Here is a 24,219-nt window from a genome sequence, read left to right as displayed (position 1 = left end):
GTCAGTACGCAAAAGGGCCCTCGACAGCGGCGTCGGAGGAGGATGGCTTGCAGAGGCTGAGCGCACTCTCTCCTAGCCACGGTGTAAGAATAATATACTCTCCTAGCTCAACAGTAAAGCCAGCTCCTCCGAGGAAAGAGCAAAGTTCCCCCAAAAACGTTCCCCCGAGATGCGTAGAGTTCCTGTATATGCTCCCGCAGCATATAGACGCTTTACAGCGGCGTTAGTACACTCTAGCGGCGTATCATGGGGGCCGCCATCTTTGATCACGTGAGCACGCCGCCATTACTCGCCTCCTGACCACTCGGTGCGCGCCTCGTCGCGACGGCTGCTGCCTCTGATGTTTAGGTTCCGACAGGCAGTGTTTCGGCTGATACGGTTGCAAAGGAGATGGAAGACGACACTGTGGTTGGTCCGAAGCTTCGAAGGACATGTGAAAACCCTAGTTTGATCACTTTGGGCGTGAAAACGTGATCGGGCTTCATGTCGCGGAGACCGCTGAGCTCTCCGCCTGTTCGAGGCAACGGGTGGCTCGCCTGAATGCCGCTGAAGGCATTGCTTAATATTTTTTACTGTTATTATCTAAAACAGCAAGGTTTAATGACCCTGCGGGTGCGCAGGCCGTTGTCGTATTGTGTACATGCATGCGGAGACTGCTCTAAAACGCTCACATGCACACCGTACTCATTTGTTTACAACCTGTTAAAGGTGCTTAGGAAGCCTAAAATATTTTCTGTTGGTTTGCTAAAGAATGGAAGGCGACAAAAATAAATAAACAAACAAATGTTACCCAATCATGTAAGTAGTACCATGCATCAAGCAGCCTTCACAAGCTAGCATGCAATCGTTTAGAAGTATTCCGCGATATAACAGTTATAACGCGCGCATGGCAGAGCGTTCACTACAAGAAGTTCATAGTTATGCCAGCCTGACATAGTATAAAATTGTGGTACGCTGCATGCTCGATATGCGGACATGAAAATGCTCCGGGTCTCGTTGGTTGTAAGTAATCAGCCGGAGTCACTTTCTGTCTCGCATGGATCGCGAGGAAGTGACAACCTCAGAGCACAGCAGCCGTGGCACAAATGCTTTATTCCCATTTTGGTCCACGAAAACCGCGCAACTTGGAGCGAAGTTCAACAGTAGCACCAAGACGGTGTGTAATACACGAACTGACGGTAAGCGTTGTCCGCTCGCACGGCTATGCACTGCGCTGAAGTTTGCCGTGTCGATTGCAGCGCCGTAACACACAGCATAGCGAGAGGAGCAAGCAGTTTTTGGTGCACTCGTAGCGCTCTTCCACGCCACCTTCCTGAGCTTATTGGCGTGAGCTTCTGCGCTCTGTCGAAGCCACACGTGGTTCGTGTCAGTTATCTGGGTTATGTCTGCAGAAGCGAGGCAAATGTTGCTATCAACCAAACGCGGACTTCTAATCGTTCAGAATGTGCCCTCGCGTTTGTAGCTACCCAAGCGACTGACGGCAGCAGTTTTTAGTCGAATAGTGGAATAACTGCAGTGCCACCTGGGCAGCGCAGGCTCCCCGAGCGTAAGTCGTCTTTTTTTTTGTGTGTGACGTTTCGGAGGCGGGACCGCTTGTTCATGCGGCTATGTTGCGCACTTACCCTCGCAGATTTTCCTAGATCGAAGCCTTTCTTTCTACATTGGGTATCTGGCGCCGGCGAACGTGTTTGTTGCGTTCGCCCGTTCGGAAAGGATGGATGACGAACGGGCGCGAACAGGGGCAGTACGTCCTTGTGCAGTTCGGTTCCGTGAAGCTCGCAAACGATCGCATGCCGCCCCTTTAACTGTTTGTCGCAATTCTTGCAATCCACAACAGAGCATGTACTTTCTCTTTCCACATTTCCACTGCTGCGTCGAGGCATACACGCCGGCGACTTACGAGGCAAGTAATGATGCCGTGTTCTGAGCGCACCTGTGGCGCCATCTGGTCCCAAACGGAAGAACTGCGATGCGCAGTGAGCAGAGCCATCTGTTGGCAAACAGAAAAACCAGAATGACACGTGCCTTCACGCTTGCGGTGTTTCAGTGCTTCGTCTCGCGTTTCACGGGCGCTACGTTGCTGCCCACCGCTCCTGCGCTTCCCCTCGTGTGTTGCCGGCTGTGCTTGCACCGCTCTTCAAATGCTCTTGAAACGTTTCCTCGGGGCCGATGAAGCGGTCATTTCGGTGCCATTTTCCCGCTGTCTCCAGTAACGATTCCTTCGGCGCCGCTGCCCCTTTGTTGAGTTCACCATCCAGCGTGTTGCTGCGAATATTGCACGTGGTTGGCGTGAGACCGGAGGAGAAGTAGCGCATTCCCCCCCTCTCCATCGCGTAAGCACGAATTTCTTTCGAATGTCAAGTAAGCCAGCGCTTTGAATTCATGTAACCGCGTGTCGTGTTATCTTTCGTGTCATGTTGGTTGTTGCGATCTTTTGTTTCATGTTGGCTGCCTTGTGACACTTACTGCGTTGTCTTCTTAGCTGCTTCCTTCACTGACGACAGCGTGCCATTTAATCACGTTCGATTCGCCTTCCTTAACCCCAGGAAGCATGGAACATTAAAATAATGTTATAAATTTGTTGTGTGTTTTGAAGTAGCACTATTTGTTCCTTTCGAACGCTACATTATGCTTTAAGAATAACAAGTAGCGTGATGTTTTTCACTACAAACCCTAGTTACCATTCCAAGTAGACAATATTCAAATGATGACTTTTAAATGTCCTTATGATCATTGTTTAAGATCACCAAATAATGTTTATGTTCTACCATGATTATCCGTTGAATGTTCAAAACGGGCTTTTTCTGAGTATATTCTTCTAAAAGTTATATTATAACCGTGACTATAAAAGTGCTTTAGAAGTATCACTGCTTCCCAAAATTTTTCCTGCTTTTTTTTACGGTCGAGGTATTTTCTAATTAGCTGTATGTCACACCTAAGTCTATTAAATTGTGCCTGCCATATACTGCATGCACGCCACTGTTATTTTGTTTTGTTAGAAAGCTTTGCTTCCTACCCATTCCCTACTGTTGCTCACGAGACGCCCACCAGTAATGGCTACATAATCTTGACCCCATGGTATCCGTTCGGAGGTGAGCGCATGAGTTGCCCTTTGTGCTGTATTGCGGAGGCCACATTTCACTTATCATTGCGGAAACTAAAAGAGCTTTTTTCGTGGACAGTATTTCTGCCCTGTGTAAAAGAGGGCAAGGACGGATAGGGCTCGTTGGTAATCCGCGGAGCTTAAATGAAACCAAAAACTCTAGCGTGGAAGGGGAATACAGGTAATGACAGCGTTACATGAGTATGGAATACGCAGTCGCGGGTTCGATCCCGGCCGCGGCGGCCAAATTTCGATGAAGGCGAAATTCTGGAGGGCCGTGTACTGTGCGATGTGAGTGCACGTTAAAGAACCCCATGTGGTCGAAATTTCCAGAGCCCTTCACTACGGCGTCTCTCATAGCCTGAGTCGGTTTGGGACGTTAAACCTTAATAAACCAAACCAAACCAGTATGGAATACGCTCTGTACATGTGCTCTCATACCCGGACATTTTGGGCAGGGAGATGTAATCATGTCCTCCAAGCTAACAGAGCATCAGTAGGTTGAACAGAGCGTTATCCTGAAATTACTAAACGATGTGCGCTCGTCGACAATACAGCTTTGCAAAATGTTCTTGTAGTCTCATTCTGTTTTCTCTTTAAATGTTCAGCAGATTGCAATTCCCAAAAAGACGGATGCGCAATATCGTTTGTGACACTATATAGTGAGAAATATAAAGGGTCTGGGGCGCTTCTCGTTACAGAAAGGCTACGACATGGAGTCGGCGTGTAGCGATCACGGAGGCATCGAAAGGAAAATCCGTTGTCTGGATTCTGGGCGGATTGGGGCCAGGATAAATAAGCTACTGGCTACGTTAGAGCACAGTGGGTTGAACCTGAAGGCACCTTGTGGCCGTACAAGCTGCTGCTTAGCGAGGCACTTGCCCGTCCTGAACAAAACCTTGTACGAGGCGGCGATGCAGCTCACAGAACTCTCCCCAGGAGCCCTGACGTTAAGCGCCATCCGAAGCGTTGACGTGGACGTCGCGCGTTCCGACAACTCCATAATGGAAGCTGCCATCCTGACCTGCTGGCTGCTGACACACCACCGCTGCATCAGGCGCCTTGTCCTGCGAGCCAGTGCAATTCCCGTATCGTGCTTTCCAGCTTTGCTCAGCGAGGCACTAGTGGCTAACAAGGGCCTCGTAGAGGTTCTAGCCGACCCATTCGATTTTATCGAAACCTCGCGGCAAGTTTGTGAGTGCCGTGTTCTGGCTAATGCTTTAGGAAAAATATCGCTTGGACTCGTGTGTTTGGATGTCACACCTCTCATAATAGACCAGAATTTCGCGGAAGCCATCGCCAGTGCAATTTGCGGGGGTAACTTGCGCCGCCTGGTGCTCTGGAGCGAAATGTCGGTCACAGTCGCGAAGAAACTATTCTCGGCTTCAACCGCTTCTACGAACTTGAGCTCGTTAGGGATCGCTGGCTATAAAGAGTTCTCGGAGTCGAATGCGGTAGTCCTCGCTTCCGCGCTGAAGCGCAACAAGACACTTCGGAAACTCTCGATAGAGCCTGTGGAAGAGGTTGCCGTTGGTATCATCCTCGCTTCCCTGGAACACAACGGCACTCTGAAGGAGCTCTGCCTTGCTTCCTTTAGTTATCTCTCGCTATCCTTCTCGACACCGTGGGACGGCCTTCAAGCACTGCGGGCCAACAGAGGACTCAGCTGTGTCAAGATTACCGGCACGAGATTTGGCAACAACTTCGCTATGGAAATCGCATACATTCTTCGGGAAAACAACACGCTTCAGGAGCTCAACCTCTCCAGCAACCGGATCGGCAATACCGGAGGTCGTGCACTGGCTAATGCCTTCATTCAAAACTCATCACTGAGGCGTTTCGATATCTCCGATAACGGAATGACTGGCGAAGCACTGGTTCAGAACTTCGTCGATTGCCTGGCTGTAAACAGCAGTCTTGAGTCTGTACGCCTCGGCAGAGTTCACGTTTCTGAACAATGGCAGCCCGCATGGCCTCCGGTAGGGAATGTACATGCTCGTCTCCATGTGACGTGGAACACATATGGACTCGAAGGCTGCGCCCAGCGTCTGCGAGAAGACGACGAGTTCTCTCGACTGTGTGTTGGGTGGACAGGTGACGCCAGTTCTTCTGCAATCGTGGAGTGGTTCTCCGCGGCTCGGACGATGTGTGCCTCGCTGACAGAACTCACCATCCTGTGCCCTTGGCGCGTTGAGTCGCTGAGCTCTGCTGCTGCGGTTGTGTCCTTTTTGGAGGCTACAAATTCTCTGAAGAAGCTCGTCGTAATTCCGACACTCCGTTCGGACACCTTCGTCACTGCCGTCCTCAGCGGCCTCGCCCGCAACAAAAGTGTCTCCGACGTGGAGATCCACCAAGACCTCTCCAGCACCCCTGACGTCAAGGCTCTTCAGGCTATTTTTCGTGCGAACCGAACCCTGCACCGCCTCAAGTTCGCAGCATACTGTCTGGGCACCAAGGCTGTCGGTTTGCTGACGCGTGCTCTAGAGGACAATTTTGTGTTTTTGACATTCGAATTCGAAATCTTCGCTTCGCGGCACAATATGCGACCTCTCCAAAGCGTCCTGAACCGGAATCGGTCTTTTCTGAATCGCGCCGTGGAGTACGTGCTGGGCACGGCAGTGGATTCTCGGTCAGTGGGAGCTCTTGAACTACTCTCCGCGTGTGACTCGCTCATCGATGCAGTGTCCGATGCCTCAGGCAAAACGCGCGAAGAGAGCAAGCTCCTGGTGCTTGAAGCAGTCCGCCGACAAAACTCCTCTTCCGAAGTGTTCAATTCAGTGCACACGTGAAAACGTGTGGCAAGGAAATTGCAATTTCAAAAACAATGATCAGCTTAGACGATTGTGCTGTGTGAGTGGCATTGTTTTCGTAAAAGGCAGCAATGGATTGTTCATGATTTAGAGCACAAATCAGGTGGTGACAAATAAACGTGAGTGGTGTGTTTTCCCCTCTCATCCCAGTGTTTTTTTTATTTTGTGACGTTCTGCTATCCTCATGAAAAAAGCATTTAATTGTAATTTTTTACAGTGGGCGTTGGAGATAGTGGAGATAGTGGGAACTGATAAATATATTTATCAGTTCGCCTTTCAAGCTGCCCAAGACAGAGCTTCACGTTGTGCTTGGTTCTAAGATAAGCGCCAGTGAGTACGGGCGGCAGTCGAAAGAAAGCGCGGCTCCCGTTTTTTAGCATAATTCACACGCCGTGATCAAGCTCGTTATATGCGTATTTGTTTCTTGTTATCTCGGGCACGAAGCGAGTGATGTTTTTTACAAAGCACGGATGAGAGCGCTGTAATCGCGGTGCATTCGGGCGCACAAAAGCATGCTGTCAAGTGGTATTTTTTAAACTCCGCGGGCTGTCGTTTCTGCTGCAGGAAAACGGCCACGTTGAGTGTCTCTCGTTGGAAGTGCCTGGGTTGGAGATTACTTGTGGAGCTCCACAACATTCCTACTGACGCCTGAACGTTTCAAGCAATATTTGAAATGTTATTTTTTTAATCTCAGCTAATTACTCAAATAGGACGAGCGAAAAAAAATGGTACTGTAACTTTAAATAAACCCTAACAACATCCATGCGATTTCAGTTCTGAAGAACGCTTAGGTTTTTTGTTTTTTTTAGCTTGCTCCAAGTTAGCTGGGACACCCTATTTATAGCGGTAGGTTATGTTCGGCGCATTTCCTTACGCAACATGTATGAAAATGCAGTGTCTTGAGCGGTTAGTATTCGATGCCAAGCACTCGAAAGCTGCGACTGCCACGGGACAAGCGCGGGAGGAACACACACGCGTGAAACTAGCAGAGCTGCTAGCCATGTTTGGCGCTCTCCATTCAATATCGTCGTTCTCAAACTTCGCGGCCTTTGCATCGGAATTCGTCACTGACACCATGGGCGGGAGGTCAATGCGAGATGCCTTAAAAATTTCCCCGCACCTAGGACACGAGCACTGAGGTACCAAACTCAAATGGCCCCAGCAGCAGCGCGCACACTCGCTGTCCGCTACGAGCGCATCCGCCCCAGAGCCGCAAAGCCACGCAATGGGGGAGTTATCAGACGCCCTGCAACTTCGCGACAGAGGAGATAGAGAGCGAGTGAGAAAGAACGGAAGCGCCAGCAGTGGAGGAACAAATGTAAGCCGCAATAAAAAAGAGACAGTGCGCGTAATGAGGAGGGACGTAACAGCAACGTCACCACTAGTTTCACGTGACTAGGTCGGGCGGGTGTGCACATGGGTGTGCAGAAACGCTCCTTTCTGACGAGCCCACATGCCGACGTTGGAAAGTGCGAGGGGTGTACACGAGGTGATGCAACGGCCTTGCCGCGGCAATGGCAGCATTTTGTCGTTGTCTTCGCTTGTAAGGCGTGATGGGAAGTTATCAGCATTAGAGTGTAAGCCCGCCTTGATTGCCGTGTGTTTCAGATCGTGCGAATTTAAGCTGGAACCGCATGGAGCGTTTTTCGCGAGCGAAAAACGCGACGCGCGGCAAACGCCCGTGTTGCCGCTGACGCGCGAGCACCCGCACGAGAAAAATGAACTTCAGAAGCGGCGCTGTCGCGCCGCGTTCTTTCGGGTTGCCAGACCGCACAACTGCCAACGAGGTGAATTATCTGTTACCGCATATATAATATGCCCTTTACATTACAGTACACTACAATAAAAACAATCTTCATGTAATTATACCTCGTTAAAGGTTGTCTTGTGCATGTTGGCCGAACACTACGCGCGAACGAACACGATGCGTGAATGCACGTGGCTATTTGGACGTGCTCAACACTATGGAGAAAGAAAATAACTAGGAGGGACCATGACGTCACAATCTTGAAGCCTAGTCATAAAAATATAATGGAAAGCATCGTGGGAAATAGGCCCTCACGTGAAATAGGCCCTCGGTTTCGCTCTCTCGTTCTACGAGAACAATGGTGAGCCTCTGTGCGTTCATGAGCAGGGGGACTTGACTTCCCGCTCGCTCTTCGCCATGTAGTGCACGCGTGACACGAACGCTCCGTGGGTGCTACCTCGGACGGTATACGCGGCCGGGCGCCCCACCCCGGCCGCTAGTGCAGTGTGCCGCGCGCGCGATTAGGGCCGAGACAGGACGCTGCGTGCGCGCGGCTACGTAGTACATACAGTTTACTTCTTTTTGTAAGTGATTGTGCGCATTGGCCGGGAGACCCCGCGCATGGGCAGACGTAAAGCCGCCGGCACTCTCTCACGACAGCGAGAGAGAGAAATACTTCACTGCTGCATTTCACGCCGGAACTGCGTATGTGCGCGAGCGTACTCGGCGCGACTTGTGCCTCGAGAATAGCGGCGAACGGCGGGCCCATGGGCGGGACGAAGTCCGCCTGCCTGCCCGAGAGACAGAATCTTGCACAGCTTCCCGGGGCGCTCGTTGAACACGTCCGTGCGCCGTGAGCGCTCTGGAAGCCACTGCGCCCATCTTTAGAGGCTCGTTTTCTTCGCCCACTCTCGAGTTCTCCGCTTATAGCATGCGCTGAAATAAACGCTCCGTATGTGTTTATAACGACGAAAGGAATTCCTCTTCATTCTCTTCATGAACCACAGTTGAACAGTGACGAGGTCGCGGCCGCACCCTTTTATGAAAAGTTTACCTGCAGTTTTCTACAGTGCACCCAAAAACTCGAGAGTGTAATCAACAGAAGTGTTCAGACGCGGAGCCTTCAGACAACCTCGAGCTCGGTACGCATTCCGCCAAACCTGCAACACAGGCGCTGCGCTTCTGCGCTACATCGGAGCACGGACGTTCACTAAAAAGCACCGCTGGTTGGCAGTCTGGTAACTGTGGAGGGCCTATTTCCCAAGAGTCAGTACGCAAAAGGGCCCTCGACAGCGGCGTCAGAGGAGGATGGCTTGCAGAGGCCAAGCGCACTCTCTCCTAGCTCAACAGTAAAGCCAGCTCCTCCGAGGAAAGAGCAAAGTTCCCCCAAAAAGGTTCCCCCGAGATGCGTAGAGTTCCTTTATATGCTCCCGCAGCATAAAGACAAGCGTCATGTTTGTAAACAAAGGTGGCGCTGCGGTCGGCAGGGACGCGGGGTGTAGGCAAAAACGTAGCATGCCCACCCCGCGCCACGCGATGTTGCCTTCAAAACCAACTCGCGTACGCGAATATTTCAAAGCGTGCGCATCGCTTGTGGTTAGAAACAATTCTGTTGGTGGTGGTGGTGGTGGTGGAAAACATTTATGTACAGGTATAATACAGGAGGTTATGCATGAGCTGACCCAGAGGGGGCCAGCCCTTACAAATACTAGGTGGGGGTCCCTAGTTCGGGACCCCAGTGGCATCGGCCGCCGCCCAGGCTCGCGCGACCAAGGCCCGTTGGGCCTGCAGGTCAGAGCAGCCGAGCAGGGTCGCCTCCCAGTCCTCCCGGGTTGGGTTGGGGTGAGGGGGGATAGCAGGGTTGGAGGGGCAGGCCCACACCATGTGGTAGATGTCCGAAGACTTCTCCGCACAGTGCGGACAGCTGCCCGAGAAAGAAGGGTCGAAGTGTTTCAGAGCTGCCGGGCACAGCAAAGTATTAGTATACAGGCGGAGCAGAAGCCGCTCCTCCGCCTTTGACAGACCTTTACACGGGCGGGGATAAAGACCATGGCCAGACTGATAGAGTAAAACGATGTCTTTGAAAGTGTAAGCTGGAATAAATTCGAGTTCCTGATCGCCAGGGTCGGAGGGGAATGTCCGGTGAGAGAGCGCGCGGGCGGCGGCGTCAGCTGCCTCATTTCCCTCAAGGCCCATGTGAGCGGGAGCCCAAACGATACGCCGGTGCGCGGGGTCACCGGTGTAGACGCTGTTTTGAAGAATGCGGTAGGCTAGATACGGTACCCAGCCCTGCTCGACGTTCCGACATGCCCCTCGCGAGTCGGAAATAATTGTTTTTGAATTGGAATCAGATGCAGCCAACGCAATGGCGACCTCCTCCGCGTGTGTTATGTCACGGGCTCGGAAAGTAAGGCCGTTCACTGTTTTCAATTGGTGGACGACTGCGGCTGTGTACCATCCCCCATGGTGGGGGCCGGAGGCATCCACGTAGAATACGCCGGGTTTCGATCCATAGTGGAGGGCCAGGGCTTCCGCCCGCGCCAGGCGCCGGCCATTATGGTCCTCACGGTTCATGTTCGCGGGAAGAGGGCGCACGTGGAGGGCGCATCTCCACTGGGATGGAATACGTACGCGCTCTTCCATGAGAGTGGTATGTTGGATGTGTAGCCGGGCAAGGAGGCGGCGACCCGACGATGTCTTCGAGAGACGTGTGTATTGGTTGGTCAAGTGGGCTTCCCGGAGCTCCCGAAATGTGTTCACCATGCCTAGGCCCAGGAGGCGCTTGTTGGAGGTGGTCACGGGGAGGCCTAGAGCCCGCTTAATAATTTTGCGGAGGATGACTTCGAGTGAATCCTCGTCTTGCTTCCGCAGGTGGAGGTATGGAGCCGAATATAGAATTCCACTGGTTACAAATGCATGCGCCAGCCGCAAGGCGTCCTTACATCGTAACCCCCCGCGCTTGTTAGAAACCCGGCGGACCAAGCGGCCCACCTGGTCCCCCACCTGACGGAGTTTGGCCAATGTTGTTTCTGACCGTCTGTCTTGATGTATAAAGAGCCCCAGTACCCGGACTTCGATATTTTCAGGGATTGGACCTGTCTCAAGAGACAATGAAATTTTGGCTGTGCACTTTGGTGAGGGGCGTATGTGCACAAATTCAGACTTTTGGGTGGAGCATTGGAGGCCGCAGCGGCGAGCATAACGGTCCACTATGGTCGCCGCCTCCTGCAGGTTAGCCTCAATGTCTCCAAGGGAACCCTGTGTAGCCCACAGGGTGATGTCATCGGCGTACAGCGCATGCTGCACACCGGCGACAGCGCCCAGCTGGGCCGGTAGGCGCATCATAGCCAAATTGAACAACAGGGGAGACAGCACCGCGCCCTGGGGTGTACCCCTGGTTCCTAAATGAAAAGGACCATGTTCTTTATCCTGGATCCGAATGTATGATTGTCTGTCGGTTAAAAATTGCCGAATGTATTGAAAGGCATTTCTGCCGCAGTTAGTTTGAGAGAGGTGGGTGAGAATGATCTCGTGGGTAACGTTGTCGAATGCACCCTTCAAATCCAAGGCGAGTACGACCTTGTCATTGTGAGGGCATTCCACGGGGTCGAGGACAGCCCGATTGAGTTGTAGCAGGACATCTTGTGCAGATCTGTGTGGGCGAAATCCGAACATGGTGTCTGCGAAAAGGTGTTTGGATTCCATGAACTCGGACAACCTGTCACGTACCATCGTCTCCATGAGTTTGCTCACACAGGAAGTCAGAGAGATGGGGCGGAGGTTGTCCGTGTTGATGGCCTTGCCAGCTTTAGGAATGAAGGTGACCAGGGCGGTCTTCCACTCGATGGGTAGTGGCACTTCCCCAAGCCAGATTGAGTTAATGTAATTCAATAAAGACATGTATGCTGGGTCGGGGAGGTTGGCTAACAATTTGACTGTAATTTTGTCCCGACCCGGAGCGGTGCCGCGTTTCATTTTTGCCAGGGCCGCCTTCAGGTCGTGGAGCTGGAACGGTTGATCCAGCTCAACGTTCTCAGAACCTGCATAAGAGTACGCCGGCCCGCGGGAGTCCTGGGTGGTGCACAAGTACTGGTCCCGGAGTTTGTGCGCCAATTGATTTGTGTTGCCCTGAAAGCTGTGTATTGCTCTTTGGAGGTGTTTATGAGTTTCCGTGCGTGTTTGCGTTGGGTCAATTAGGGCGCGAAAGAGTCGCCACGTGTTCCGGCTGGATATTTGCCGCGCGGCCGTATTGCATCGGGCCACCCAGTTGGAGTCGGCGAGTTGGGCCGCATACTCAGCCGCTCGTTGAGTGAGCTCGGCGGTGCGAGCTTTAAGTTTCCGGTTGTGCTTTTGCCGGCGCCACCGACGGACGAGGCAATGCCGGGCCTCCCAGAGATGGAGCAGGTGGTTGTCCACATCCGAGACCGCCTCTGAGAGCTGAATTTGAGTTTCGGAGGAGCGAAGGCCAGAGACCAATTGTTGTGACCAAGACTGGTAGCCCTGCTCATGTATGGGTGTGACATTGTTACAATTCTGCCTGAACTTGGTCCAATCTGGGAGTCGGGCTTGTGTTGTTGGTCGCGCGAAAGGAAGGGTCCTAATCGTAGTATTCAGGAGGCAGTGGTCGCTGCCGAGGGTTTCCTTGGTGTTGACCCAGTCTGCATATTGAATGTTGCGGGTGAAGGTCAAGTCCGGACATGTATCCCTAGTCACGGAGTTGCCTATACGAGTTGGGTGGACTGGGTCAGTGTGAAGAGTGAGGCCCAGCGTTGACGCAAGCTCCGCCAACTTGCGTCCCCGCTTCTCTTCACGGCAGTAACCCCACATCCGAGCGGGAGCGTTGAAATCGCCCACAATCAGGAGGGGGTCTCGACCCGCAACTCTCAGTGCGCGGCTAAAGAGGTCCGCAAATGATACATTCGGCAATTTCGGATTGCAGTATACATTGAGTATGTGTAGCGGTGGGTCCTGTTTGCGGAGTGGGAGGAGGGTCACCATTACATAGGAGTATTCAAGTTGAATGTCTAAGTCGACCTGGTTGGCTGTATAATTTCTATGGACTAATAGACAAGACGAGGGGTCCTGCTGGAACGTCGTATAATTTGTTAGTACGGCGCCTTTCCCTGGCTCTTGGAGGGCAACTACGGCAGGCAAATGCTGAAAGGTTGAAAGGAAAAGTCGGAGGTCGGCCCGCTTGGAACGGGACCGGAGCCCCCGACAGTTCCATTGAGTAATCGTAATGGGGGAAGCCGATTTGGAAAGAGGGGAGCGCCTACACCGGTGGTGTCCCGCCATGCTCAGATTTAGAGGTGAGAAGTGGAAGTGAGGTTGCCCCCGAGCCAGATACCAGGGGCTGAAGCTCAGCAACTGGAAGGGGGCAGCTATCTTCGTCATCGTCAAGGTCATTTACTCGGCGGGACAATCTGGAGGGCCGACCAGATACGTCCTTAAGAGGACCGGTTCTTCGAGAAAGGCGGGTGTTAGTCGCGACGTGTTGAGCGATCATAGAGGGGATGGCCTCCATGACTCTAGCGATGAGGCGTTCCATCGCAGTTTCCAACAGGGTGTCAAATTTGGCATTAAGACGGGCTTCGAGTTCGGCAAGGGAAGGTTCCAGAGCCGGCGCCACCGCCGTCTCGCTCTCCATAGCGTCCGTGTCGGGGGTACTAGGGGGAGGGGGAGTTGTTTTAGCTTCTAAGGCTTCAATTTTGGCAAGTAGCATCTCGTTTTGTGCCCGGAGAGAAGCTACAAGGTTGTGGAGCTCAGCGTCAGCCGCCGAGCGAGGGGGAGGGGAGAGGGGGTGGGAGGAGGAGGCAACCCTGCCTGAACCGCTCACCTGTTTGCCATTTTTGACAGCGTTGGCCCAGGAACCGGCCGCGCCACTCTTGTCTTGGGAGCGGGCTTGCTTCTCCTGGCCGCCGTGTGGGGGCGGGGGTGGCACTTGACAGCCCTTGACGTCCTTCCCGCTGGTAGGCGTCTGTCGTTTTGAAACGTCGCTGCCGACGCTACCAGGGTGATGTGGCTGCCTGCCCGTCACGCTGGATTTCCCGCCCTTAGGGGCGGCTGGCTTGGTATGCCGATATTTAGCACTGCAGTCCCGCGAGTTCGTGGCATGGCCACCACCACAAACCGCACATTTTGGCATACACTGGTGAGGGGCCCGCACCCCCTCTTTTATGGGTGCCTGCTGTCCACACAGGCCACACTTGTCTTGTGTTGGGTTGGGACAAGAGTCCGCCCGATGGCCGACAGTTCCACACAAACTGCAGGCCGGAATAGTGCGCAAATATTGGTGCACTGTGACAATCTCAGAATTGTAGTGTACGTATCGAGGCCTCACCGTGCCGGCAAAAGTGAGCCGAGCCTTGTTTGAGGAGCCGAATTTTCGGATATCGAGTAAAGTGCCGCTCCTCCACTGCACGCAAGGTTGGAAAGACTCAGACGTCTCTTCGTTGGCCACCGTAATGACCCCATAGCAGACGTCCGCTTCGTGTTCTTTGAGATGGCCGGCGAGAGGCACATCTCCTTTGGTCGATTTGATAGAAAAGTCGCCTAGCAGACGGTCTGCGACGTGAGCGTTCCGGGTGCTGGCGAGGATCAAATTTTGTTCCTTGCTTAAAAGGAGGCTCAACTCGGCTGCCTGAGGCGCCCCGAGGAAAGCGCCGAACGCGGCACCGAGGTCGCCGTGTTGAAAGGCGTCCCGGATGGCGAACGATTTCCGGGGCTTGATCACGATGACAAAGCCGTCCTTTTGAAACTTTGGTAAAGGCTTGGGCCTCCACTTGGTAACTGGGTTGCGGCCCTTACGGCCGGAGTCCTTCGCCGCTTGCGAGGCGGGAGCTTGGCGGGTAGCATTTTCGGCGGTTGCCGAGGCGTCCGCCGCTATTTTGGCCTCTCGTCTGGAGCGACGCTCAAGTAGATGGAGGAGAGATTCATTGCGGATCGGGTCCGCGGGTGCCGATTTGGGTTCCGCAGTGACGGGAACGGTCGACCAAGACATGGCGTCCGGGTCATAACCGCGTTGAACGGGCGTTTCCGTCATCTTGCAGAAAGCAGGAGCTCCCTCGCAGCCGAACGCCGGCGCAGCCGTTAGGCTTATCGTCGGCACCGGAGGCGGGAAGGAAAACCCGCTTTAAAATTTGAAAAACTGGGCCCACCTGAATGAAATTGGTGTCCACGGATGCCGATCAGCTTGCCGAATCCAAAGTGAGCAAAATTTATGAGGTCCGACGACTTGAGTCGTGGCTCCTGTCAAAAAATGACGGAGCCGAAGCGCCACACGTCTGACAGACGCGATACGCTGCGTTCATCCTGTTGGTGACCGGAGAGTAGTTCAGCACTTTTTCAACCTGTTCGCCGGACGGAATTACCTGGCGAAGCGCTGCATAGGCTTCCTTTTGCGCTCCAATGTTTGGCAGCAACGGCGAGGCTACGGCGGTCGACTAGGTTGACTTATTAAATGAAACCAACTTCTGGGCCGATACAGCATACCCTATCGCTAAGTTAAAGAAGAAGGACGACGGGATGCACAACGCGAGGCAGCTTTCTCACATGACGAACCTTTGTGATGTGCCTGCTCTCGTCGAGCCACTACACTGCGGAGAACACCGAACACTACTGGACACTAAAGTCATGCAGGTATGCCTTGAATGAGTCATGCAAATGCGATCTTTCCGTTCTGCCGCCACCGCGGTGGCTAAGTGTTACGGTGCTCGACTGCTGACCCGAAAGACGCGGGTTCGATCCTGGCCGTGGCGGCCGAATTTCGATGGAGGCGAAGTTGTAGTGGGTCCCTGTGCTGTGCGATGTCAGTGCACGTTAAAGAACCACAGGTGGTCGCCCTTCACTACGGCGTCTCTCATAGCCTCAGTCGCATTGGGATGTTAAAACCCCATAAACCATAAACCAAACCTTTCCCTTCTTTGGATCTTTGTCGAGTGCGCAGCGAACTTAAATGCTTTATTCTGCTTGATGAAACAGACATTGAATGTTAAGAGATGGGCAGGCGAAGGGATAGAAAAGTTCACATCGAGCTACGACGAAGTTACGTTTGCTCTGCAGAGCTAAATGTTTTAAGTCATTCTGCTTGATAAGTGGTTTCCTGGTCTGGTATTTGCTGTTTTCGCCAGGTTCTGATTGGCCAGCAATTGTAAAATTCAGGTAATACGGGAAATAACACTGCAGGATTTTCCGATATCTTAGCGACGTTTAATCGTTTTCTAGGATAGGTGGTGAAAAAACGTACATGTTGAAGCTAGTGGAAGTGAAAGTAGAGAAAAAATTACGCGGCGTACTACTACCAGATTACAGCGCTGCTTCAAACGTCGTGCGTAGTGGCCCGATGAATGCTGAAGGAGACTGGCAGCAGCTGTTTTTTTTTTTTAGCCCGAAGAGGTGCCCGGGACGTAACTCGGGTGATTGCCATCTGAAAACGGTCCCCTTAGTTCAATTTGCGCTCACACCCAAACGGAATGTCGCTTCCAAATTTCTCATAATGAGAGCCGACAGAACACGAACGAGCTGCAGACGTTGATTCATGCACTGTTCGCCGCACGACTGAAGAGCAACCCTGCGGATTAAGAGACGCGAACTATCATATTTCGATGCAGAAATGAAATATACTAGCCGCGCAGCCGATCCGTCGCCGAACTTTTATCGCTCTACGGCCTGTTGGGACTGGGAGTCCGAGCCAGGAAACGGTCGAGGCGACGGTGAGTAAAAGGACGTTTATGTACAGTATGTACAAGGGCTTTTACATGATACAAGGGTCAAGAGCAACACGGGCAGGCACACAGAAGAAGGGCGGCCCCGGCGGCGAGCGTAGCTCCGGCGTGATGGCTCTTCTGCTGCCCGTCTGCTGGTCGGGTTCAGCGCGGCTCCGCTTTTAAAGCCGCTGGTAACGGTTACGGCAGCCAGCCGTTCAAATCCTCCAATCACTGGCCACCGTTCAAATTAGACCAATGGTCGAGAGCCGGCGAGCGTCGGAGGAGTTCGCACCGACGGAGAGGAGGAAGGGTCCGTGTCGGCGCCGCGGCGGCGGGATGAGTCACGCTGCATGTCGCGACTTGTCCGAGAAAGTCTGGGCCTGCTTTGAGCGCCGGCGGGCGCGCAGCGCTGGTTTAGACAGGCCCGCCAGCGAAATGTGGGCTCCGGCACTACAGCACCACCGCCGCCAGACAATGCGCCACGAAGACGAGCTACTTCCGCGTGGCTCGGATGCGGGGCGCGCTCGTACGCCAGGCTCCTCCAAGTTCTCGTCCGGTGTTCAGCCGCAGGTAGCTCCAGGCTCCTTTCCGTGAACAGGTCCCGCTCGTCAGGACAGGATCACTGCTCCGCAGCCTTGTCGCCCAGGTGACTGGATCAGCTTCGCTCGGTCCTTCGGAAGAGCTGGCTTCTCAGCATCGGTCATTGATCGTTCTGCATGTTGCCAAGAACCGACCGACAACAGGCAACACCCAACACGAGCAAGTGCCTTCCGTCACCCGTCAATACACCAGACTTAAAAGTAAAAAAACTCCGTTAGCAATAGTTCTACCCCCTTTTTGTTCCCTCTTCAACAAGAGACACATGTGGGATACAAGAACTTAAAAGCAATTAACTCAAACAAAGTGTCAAACACATGAAACACTCGGAATGAAATGAATGCAAAATAAATTCGCTCTCTTGAGATCACTCGGCCTGAAGAGCACTCAGCTGAGGCCACAAATGAGGACATAAATTTTTCCCCGATCTACGAGCGAACTTAACAGCTGTTCGCGAAGTGACAAAATGTAAGTCACGAGGAGGCGAAGCCAGCCTTGCTTAGAACACACGGCTTAGTGCGTCTACGTTCGAGTTTTCCTCGCTTCTAACGGACGGTAAACGACACCCGCTAGAGCGGAAACTAGTGACTCTGCCTTTTTCGCTGTGCTGCGCTTTTCTCTCTCTCTCTCTCTACTACCGTGGTAGCTAACGTCTCTGCCTCTTTCGCGGTAGACGCGCTTTTCTTTCTCTCTCTACTACAGCGGTAGCTAATGTCTCTGCCTCTTTCGCGGTATACGCGCTTTTCTTTCTCTCTGTACTTGTCTTTCCAGTTTCTACGGGAGCTACAGTACGAGAGCGATTCGCTTTCATAGACTGGCAACTTGTCCCTTTCTTTGTGCTTCGCGCGCCAGTCGCGACGTCCCATAGCGAGTGCGCAACGCTTCCGATGGGACCGTTCTTTCTTTCTCTCTGTTCGTGGGGGCAAGTCAGACCTTGCACGAGTCTTGACTTTCTCGCGCATCCGTTTGCCTTTCCGCTCGGTGTGTAGTTCGCCTCTACACGGCCTTTTGATTTTACGCCTACTAAGTGGCGTCATTTCGAATCGCGGCTTTCTATCGCGATAACTGTGCTTGGCTGAGCGCTTAGACGATTTCTTCTTGGCAATTTTCTTGCCCCTGTCACTGCGGCCTCGTACAATCTTTCGCTCTTTGAGCCGCACACGCGCTTGCCTTCCGCGCGCGTGCCGCCTTCTATGGGAGCGCGGTTTCTCCCGTGAATGCAGCGGAAAGCGAGAGCCCGCATGAGAGCACGTGCCTTTGCGCGTCTCGCTCTCTCTGTGCTGGCGGCAAGATTCACACTTGTCCCGCTCCTTAATTTTTCGCCTCCCGGGCAGCGCTCTCTTGAATCTCGGTTTGCTTCCTTGGTGCACTTTTCGGCGCGAATGTTTGTACGATTTCTTCTTGCAGTTTATTCTACTGCCCAGACCTATGTGCCCAAACACACTTATGCGCTTCGCTTTCCGCGATAGTAATGCCTCGCACATTTCTTTAGCTCTGGTTCTGACGCTAGTTTCAGGGCTGACAACGTGACTGACATTACTGAAGTCATTTTGCCGGCGACGCTGGCGCTTCCGATGGTGGAAACCCGTTTTCGCGCGTTTGCCCTTTCTCTCTTTTCGGCGGCGCCTGTCTTTCTTATGCCTGCCTTTCATCTTTCGGCGGCACCACTCTTTCTTTTGCCTGCCTTCCATCGTCTTTCGGTGACAGCTCTCTCTCTTGAGCTTGCCTTTCCTCTCCTTTCGACGGCAGCACTGTTTCTCTTGTTTCGCTATCACCTTGTGGCGATAGCTCACATTCCTGAACTGGCGGTGCCTTTCCTTCCGGTTGCAGCTTTTTATCGTGAGCTTTCCTTTCACTTTCGCCTGTGAAAGCACATTCTGCTTCCGTCGCCTAAGTTTCTGCTCTCTGGCAACGTCGCTTTGATTGTCAGCTGATTCATATGTGCTACCTAGATCAGTCCTGTCTTTGGCGCCTTTACTAGCCTCCTCCAAACTGCGTTCTTCCTTGTCAGCGTCTCTGAGTGCGCATTCGTCCTCATCTTTCTCGGACTGGCTGACGTCTACCGCCCCTATGTCGTCTGGAACGTTCTGTTCTCCACTGTCGTCCAGCACCTTAGTTTCTTCAGGCGCAGACGAACCAGTGTTTTCTACTGACATTACTGCTGACACGCAGCTCGCGTCGTGCTCCTGGCGCGTTTCAGCCAATTTCGGTTGAGGGTCGGCTGTGCACTCAGTCGCGGTGTTCCCGCTCCTGCAGCTGCTTTCTGGAATGTCGCGAAGCTCAGAGCAGTGCGAAAGCACGGGACTCGTTTTGCATTCCTCGCCAGAGACACTAACGCACAACTCAGCGTCCGCAAACTCTCCGTGCGCCTGCTTCCGTTGATCGTAAGTTTCGGGTTTCTGCATCTCTGCCGAACGCGCTGAACAACACGGTGTGCCGTCCTCATCTACTTCGCTTGCGTCGGCGCAAGTGTTTTCACTAATGTCCAGACGGACGTCCTCTCTGCCCTGTTCGGCAACTTCTCCTGCTTTCGACACGCTAGGAGATTCGCTTTCCGGTAACTCCGCCACAATCTCAATGGGCGAGACCTCGGTTAGTGCATCGTCCGATGCTGTGACTACCGTATCCGATGGTGTAGAGGTTTTCTCAGTTGGCGAATGCGGGACAATTCCCAATGTTACCGCAGCAGTTACATCTGCCACGTACGGACTACCTCCCTCTGTGCCGCACTGGCAGCTCTGCTCTACAGCTACGCACTCTACCTCTGAGTCACGATCTTCCGACCCTTCAGCATTTTCGAGCCACTCTAAAATGTCGGCTTTAAACTGGTACGGAAAATCGTTAAACGATGGGGTGCTATTCTCTCGCAGGTACCTTTGGCGAAGGTCCAGCGGTGACACGTTATATCTCGCCAGTAAGAAGCTTTTCAGCTCATCGTAGTCCGCCAAGCCATCGTCCAACAGGCGCTTGACAACGTCATACGCTTCGCTGGAAAGCAGGGCTACCAACTTCTGTGCCCCACCATTCCGCTCAACGCGCTTTTTCTCGCAGACGCGCTCGAACTCCGCCAATATTTCGCCATATCTTCGGCGATCACGAAGGGCTGCGGCCTGTCTCTCAGCTGCTGACCGTGAATCTCCTGCAGAGCGGACAATGTTTTATATCTCTCGAAATCGATCTCATGCGCTTCAAGCTCCAGGTCCATCAGTTTCTTAGCGCGAGCATGCCGTTTCATTTCAAGCTGCCTCCGTTTTTCTGCCTCTTCGAGCTCAAGCTGCTTCTGTTTTTCTGCTTTTTCGCGCTCAAGCTGTTTCTGTTTTTCTGCCTCCTCGCGCTCACGTTCTGCCTGTTCGCGCTCAAGCTGCTTCTGTTTTTCAGCCTCCTCGTGCTCACGGCGTCTTTTGGCCTCCTCGCGCTCACGCCGTTCTGTGATCTCTTTTCAGGCCTCATTGGCTTCCTCAGCCGTTACATTCTCCTTTCGCATGATCTCAAGAATCGCATGCTTTCGTTTTGCGGGGCCCAAATCAATGCCCAACTCTTCACAAATTTCGATGAGTTCCTTCACTTTGAAGTTCTCCATCGCTCACAATAGCCTCTTGTAGCTTGCCCTTTAAGAATTCCCTTGCAGGCCGCCGCGGTGGCTCAGTGGCTATCGTGCTCGGCTGCTGTCCCGAAAGACGCGGGTTCGATCCCGGCCGCGGCGGTTGAATTTCTTTGGAGGAGAAATTCGAGGCCCGTGTGCTGTGCGATGTCAGTGCACGTTGAAGAACCCCAGGTGGTCGAAATTTCCGGAGCCCTCCACTACGGCGTCTCTCATAGCCTTAGTCGCTTTGGGACGTTAAACCCCATAAACCAACCAACCAAGAATTCCCTTGCGGTTCACTACTATAGCGCTACTAGCATGACACGCGCAAGTAATTCTTTCCGAAACGCCTCGTTTACTCCCTTTGCACCAGCTTTCGTTTCAAAGCGCTCCGACTTGGCTTGAAACAGCAAAGCTCTCTCCAGTGCAACACACAGCCCTACTCTAAACTACAATCACGTGTGCTAGAGCAGTCTGGCGAATTGAGGGGAAAACATCAGGCACTCACCGCGCCGAGGTAGCTGACGCCGGTCGATCCCGCAGCTGCCATCCACTGTTGGGTCTGGGGCATCCCACCGCTGCCACCACTGTTGGGACTGGGAGTCCGAGCCAGGAAACGGTCGAGGCGACGGTGAGTAAAAGGACGTTTATGTACAGTATGTACAAGGGCTTTTACATGATGCAAGGGTCAAGAGCACCACGGGCAGGCACACAGAAGAAGGGCGGCCCCGGCGGCGAGCGTAGCTCCGGCGTGATGGCTCTTCTGCTGCCCGTCTGCTGGTCGGGTTCAGCGCGGCTCCGCTTTTAAAGCCGCTGGTAACGGTTACGGCAGCCAGCCGTTCAAATCCTCCAATCACTGGCCACCGTTCAAATTAGACCAATGGTCGAGAGCCGGCGAGCGTCGGGGGAGTTCGCACCGACGGAGAGGAAGAAGGGTCCGTGTCTGCGCCGCGGCGGCGGGATGAGTCACGCTGCATGTCGCGACTTGTCCGAGAAAGTCTGGGCCTGCTTTGAGCGCCGGCGGGCGCGCAGCGCTGGTTTAGACAGGCCCGCCAGCGAAATGTGGGCTCCGGCACTACAGGCCGCTGCTCATCGCTTTGGCCCATATCTAAATGCGATAAACTGGTGGAAACTTGTGCCGCTGCCTTTCTTCAGCATTGCAGTTCAACCACCCGCACCACAACTCGCCGGAATATTCCAAAACGCGTTCAAAAACGCTCAAGCGTGGCATACCCAATGCACACGGTACCGGCTTTTGCCTACACAACGGCAGATCACACGCACATCTTGTGGGACTGCATCAGAAATCTAAAGAAAGCAAGATCAGGGGCGCGATTACGAGTCGCTCGAAATCGTCTCAATCGGAAAGTGTCTCAAAAAGTGTCTCATTTGCCCCGTTCCTATTGGTCGATCGTGACCAGCGGCCATATTGTTTTTTTGCGTCACCGGCCGACGTCATAAAACGGGCAGAAGTGTTGACGTTGCTTACCTAATTATGCGAGCCGATTGAGACGATTTTTTGCGACAGGAACGAGTGGTCTCAAACCGCTTGAGACAGAAAATGGCGGTTGTTTACATGGCCGGTGGCCGCGCGAGCAACGGTGTAAGAGGGTGCATGAAGACGGTTTTGACGTGCCGGACGAGTTGTTTCGACGGTTTGACATAGGAAGGAGCACAATGGCTGTGCGACGAACTCGCCGTTGAACTTGGAGGTGTGCAGGTGAGTGCGCGGTCAGTGGAGCGGCAAGTCTCTGCGCGCCTTCGCCGCCGGTGTGTTTCAAGACACCGTCGGAAATGAAGTAAACGTCGGCGTAGCCCAACCGACTGTGAGAAAGTGTTTGCAGTGAGTTGCGGAGACCACTGTCAAAGTTAAGTCGCAGAAGGTGCGCGCTTTCCGGCGAGACCCCCAAGACAAGGCGGCGGCGAAGGAGGACTTCCTTCGCATAAACATTCGCCTCCGCAGTATCCCCGGCGGCGTCATCCGAGCATCATCGGAACGGAACGGCAACAACACCAACACGAATGTCAAGTGCTTAACCCGAAGCGGGCGGCATGAGTTGGTTACGAGGCGTCGTGAGTGATTGTTGGCGCAGTGACCGGGCGCGTGCCGGCTCTTAATTCCCGCAGTGAGATTGCAAGCTCCCAGCAGCTGCACCGGTCTGTTCCCGTGTGTCGGCAGTTGCTGCAGTGTGATTATTCATGGTCGCCTGGTATTTTCTGAACAAAAATAAATAGAACCACGCATCGCCCTTTGAGCACATTTGCCGTCGATAGCAGGCTAGGTGAGTTCACACTGGCGAGTCGCGGAGGTCGCGCGACAGGCTTAAATCGATTTATTACGCTCCCTCCCCGCTTTACATGTACTTCGGAAACCGTAACTAATTGACCGAAATCGGTCGCCTAGAATACTAGCGCGACGCGTTTGCAACTCGCCAGTGTGAACTTGCCTTGAAGCTGCCTTCGCCGATTTTCGAGCCAAGCGCTCCTTGCAAATTGATATAGGCAGGCTCGTAGCAATCACTGCCTTTAAACAGATTTTTCCGCGCACTTCAGACGTCTGCGCAGTACTTTGATTCTACGTAATGTGTAAAAAAAGAGGACAGCCGTCGAATCAGCTGATTTTTTTTCTGGCTGCCATGTTTACGATGGGTGAATATGTGGGTGGAGGGATAAGGCTGAATGTAGCTGCATCCTTTGAATCAGGCGGCAGCTCACGCCAACTAGCCGATGGATGGATGGATGGATGGATGGATGGATGGATGGATGGATGGATGGATGGATGGATGGATGGATGGATGGATGGATGGATGGATGGATGGATGGATGGATGGATGGATGGATGGATGGATGGATGGATGGATGGATGGATGGATGGATGGATGGATGGATGGATGGATGGATGGATGGATGGATGGATGGATGGATGGATGGATGGATGGATGGATGGATGGATGGATGGATGGATGGATGGATGGATGGATGGATGGATGGATGGATGGATGGATGGATGGATGGATGGATGGATGGATGGATGGATGGATGGATGGATGGATGGATGGATGGATGGATGGATGGATGGATGGATGGATGGATGGATGGATGGATGGATGGATGGATGGATGGATGGATGGATGGATGGATGGATGGATGGATGGATGGATGGATGGATGGATGGATGGATGGATGGATGGATGGATGGATGGATGGATGGATGGATGGATGGATGGATGGATGGATGGATGGATGGATGGATGGATGGATGGATGGATGGATGGATGGATGGATGGATGGATGGATGGATGGATGGATGGATGGATGGATGGATGGATGGATGGATGGATGGATGGATGGATGGATGGATGGATGGATGGATGGATGGATGGATGGATGGATGGATGGATGGATGGATGGATGGATGGATGGATGGATGGATGGATGGATGGATGGATGGATGGATGGATGGATGGATGGATGGATGGATGGATGGATGGATGGATGGATGGATGGATGGATGGATGGATGGATGGATGGATGGATGGATGGATGGATGGATGGATGGATGGATGGATGGATGGATGGATGGATGGATGGATGGATGGATGGATGGATGGATGGATGGATGGATGGATGGATGGATGGATGGATGGATGGATGGATGGATGGATGGATGGATG

Source organism: Amblyomma mixtum, chromosome 1, assembly GCF_055824585.1.
Source record: "Amblyomma mixtum isolate Tamu chromosome 1, ASM5582458v1, whole genome shotgun sequence".
Taxonomy (NCBI): Eukaryota; Metazoa; Arthropoda; class Arachnida; order Ixodida; family Ixodidae; genus Amblyomma; species Amblyomma mixtum.
The sequence above is the reverse complement of the archived record's forward strand: the minus strand, read 5'-3'. Positions refer to the sequence as shown.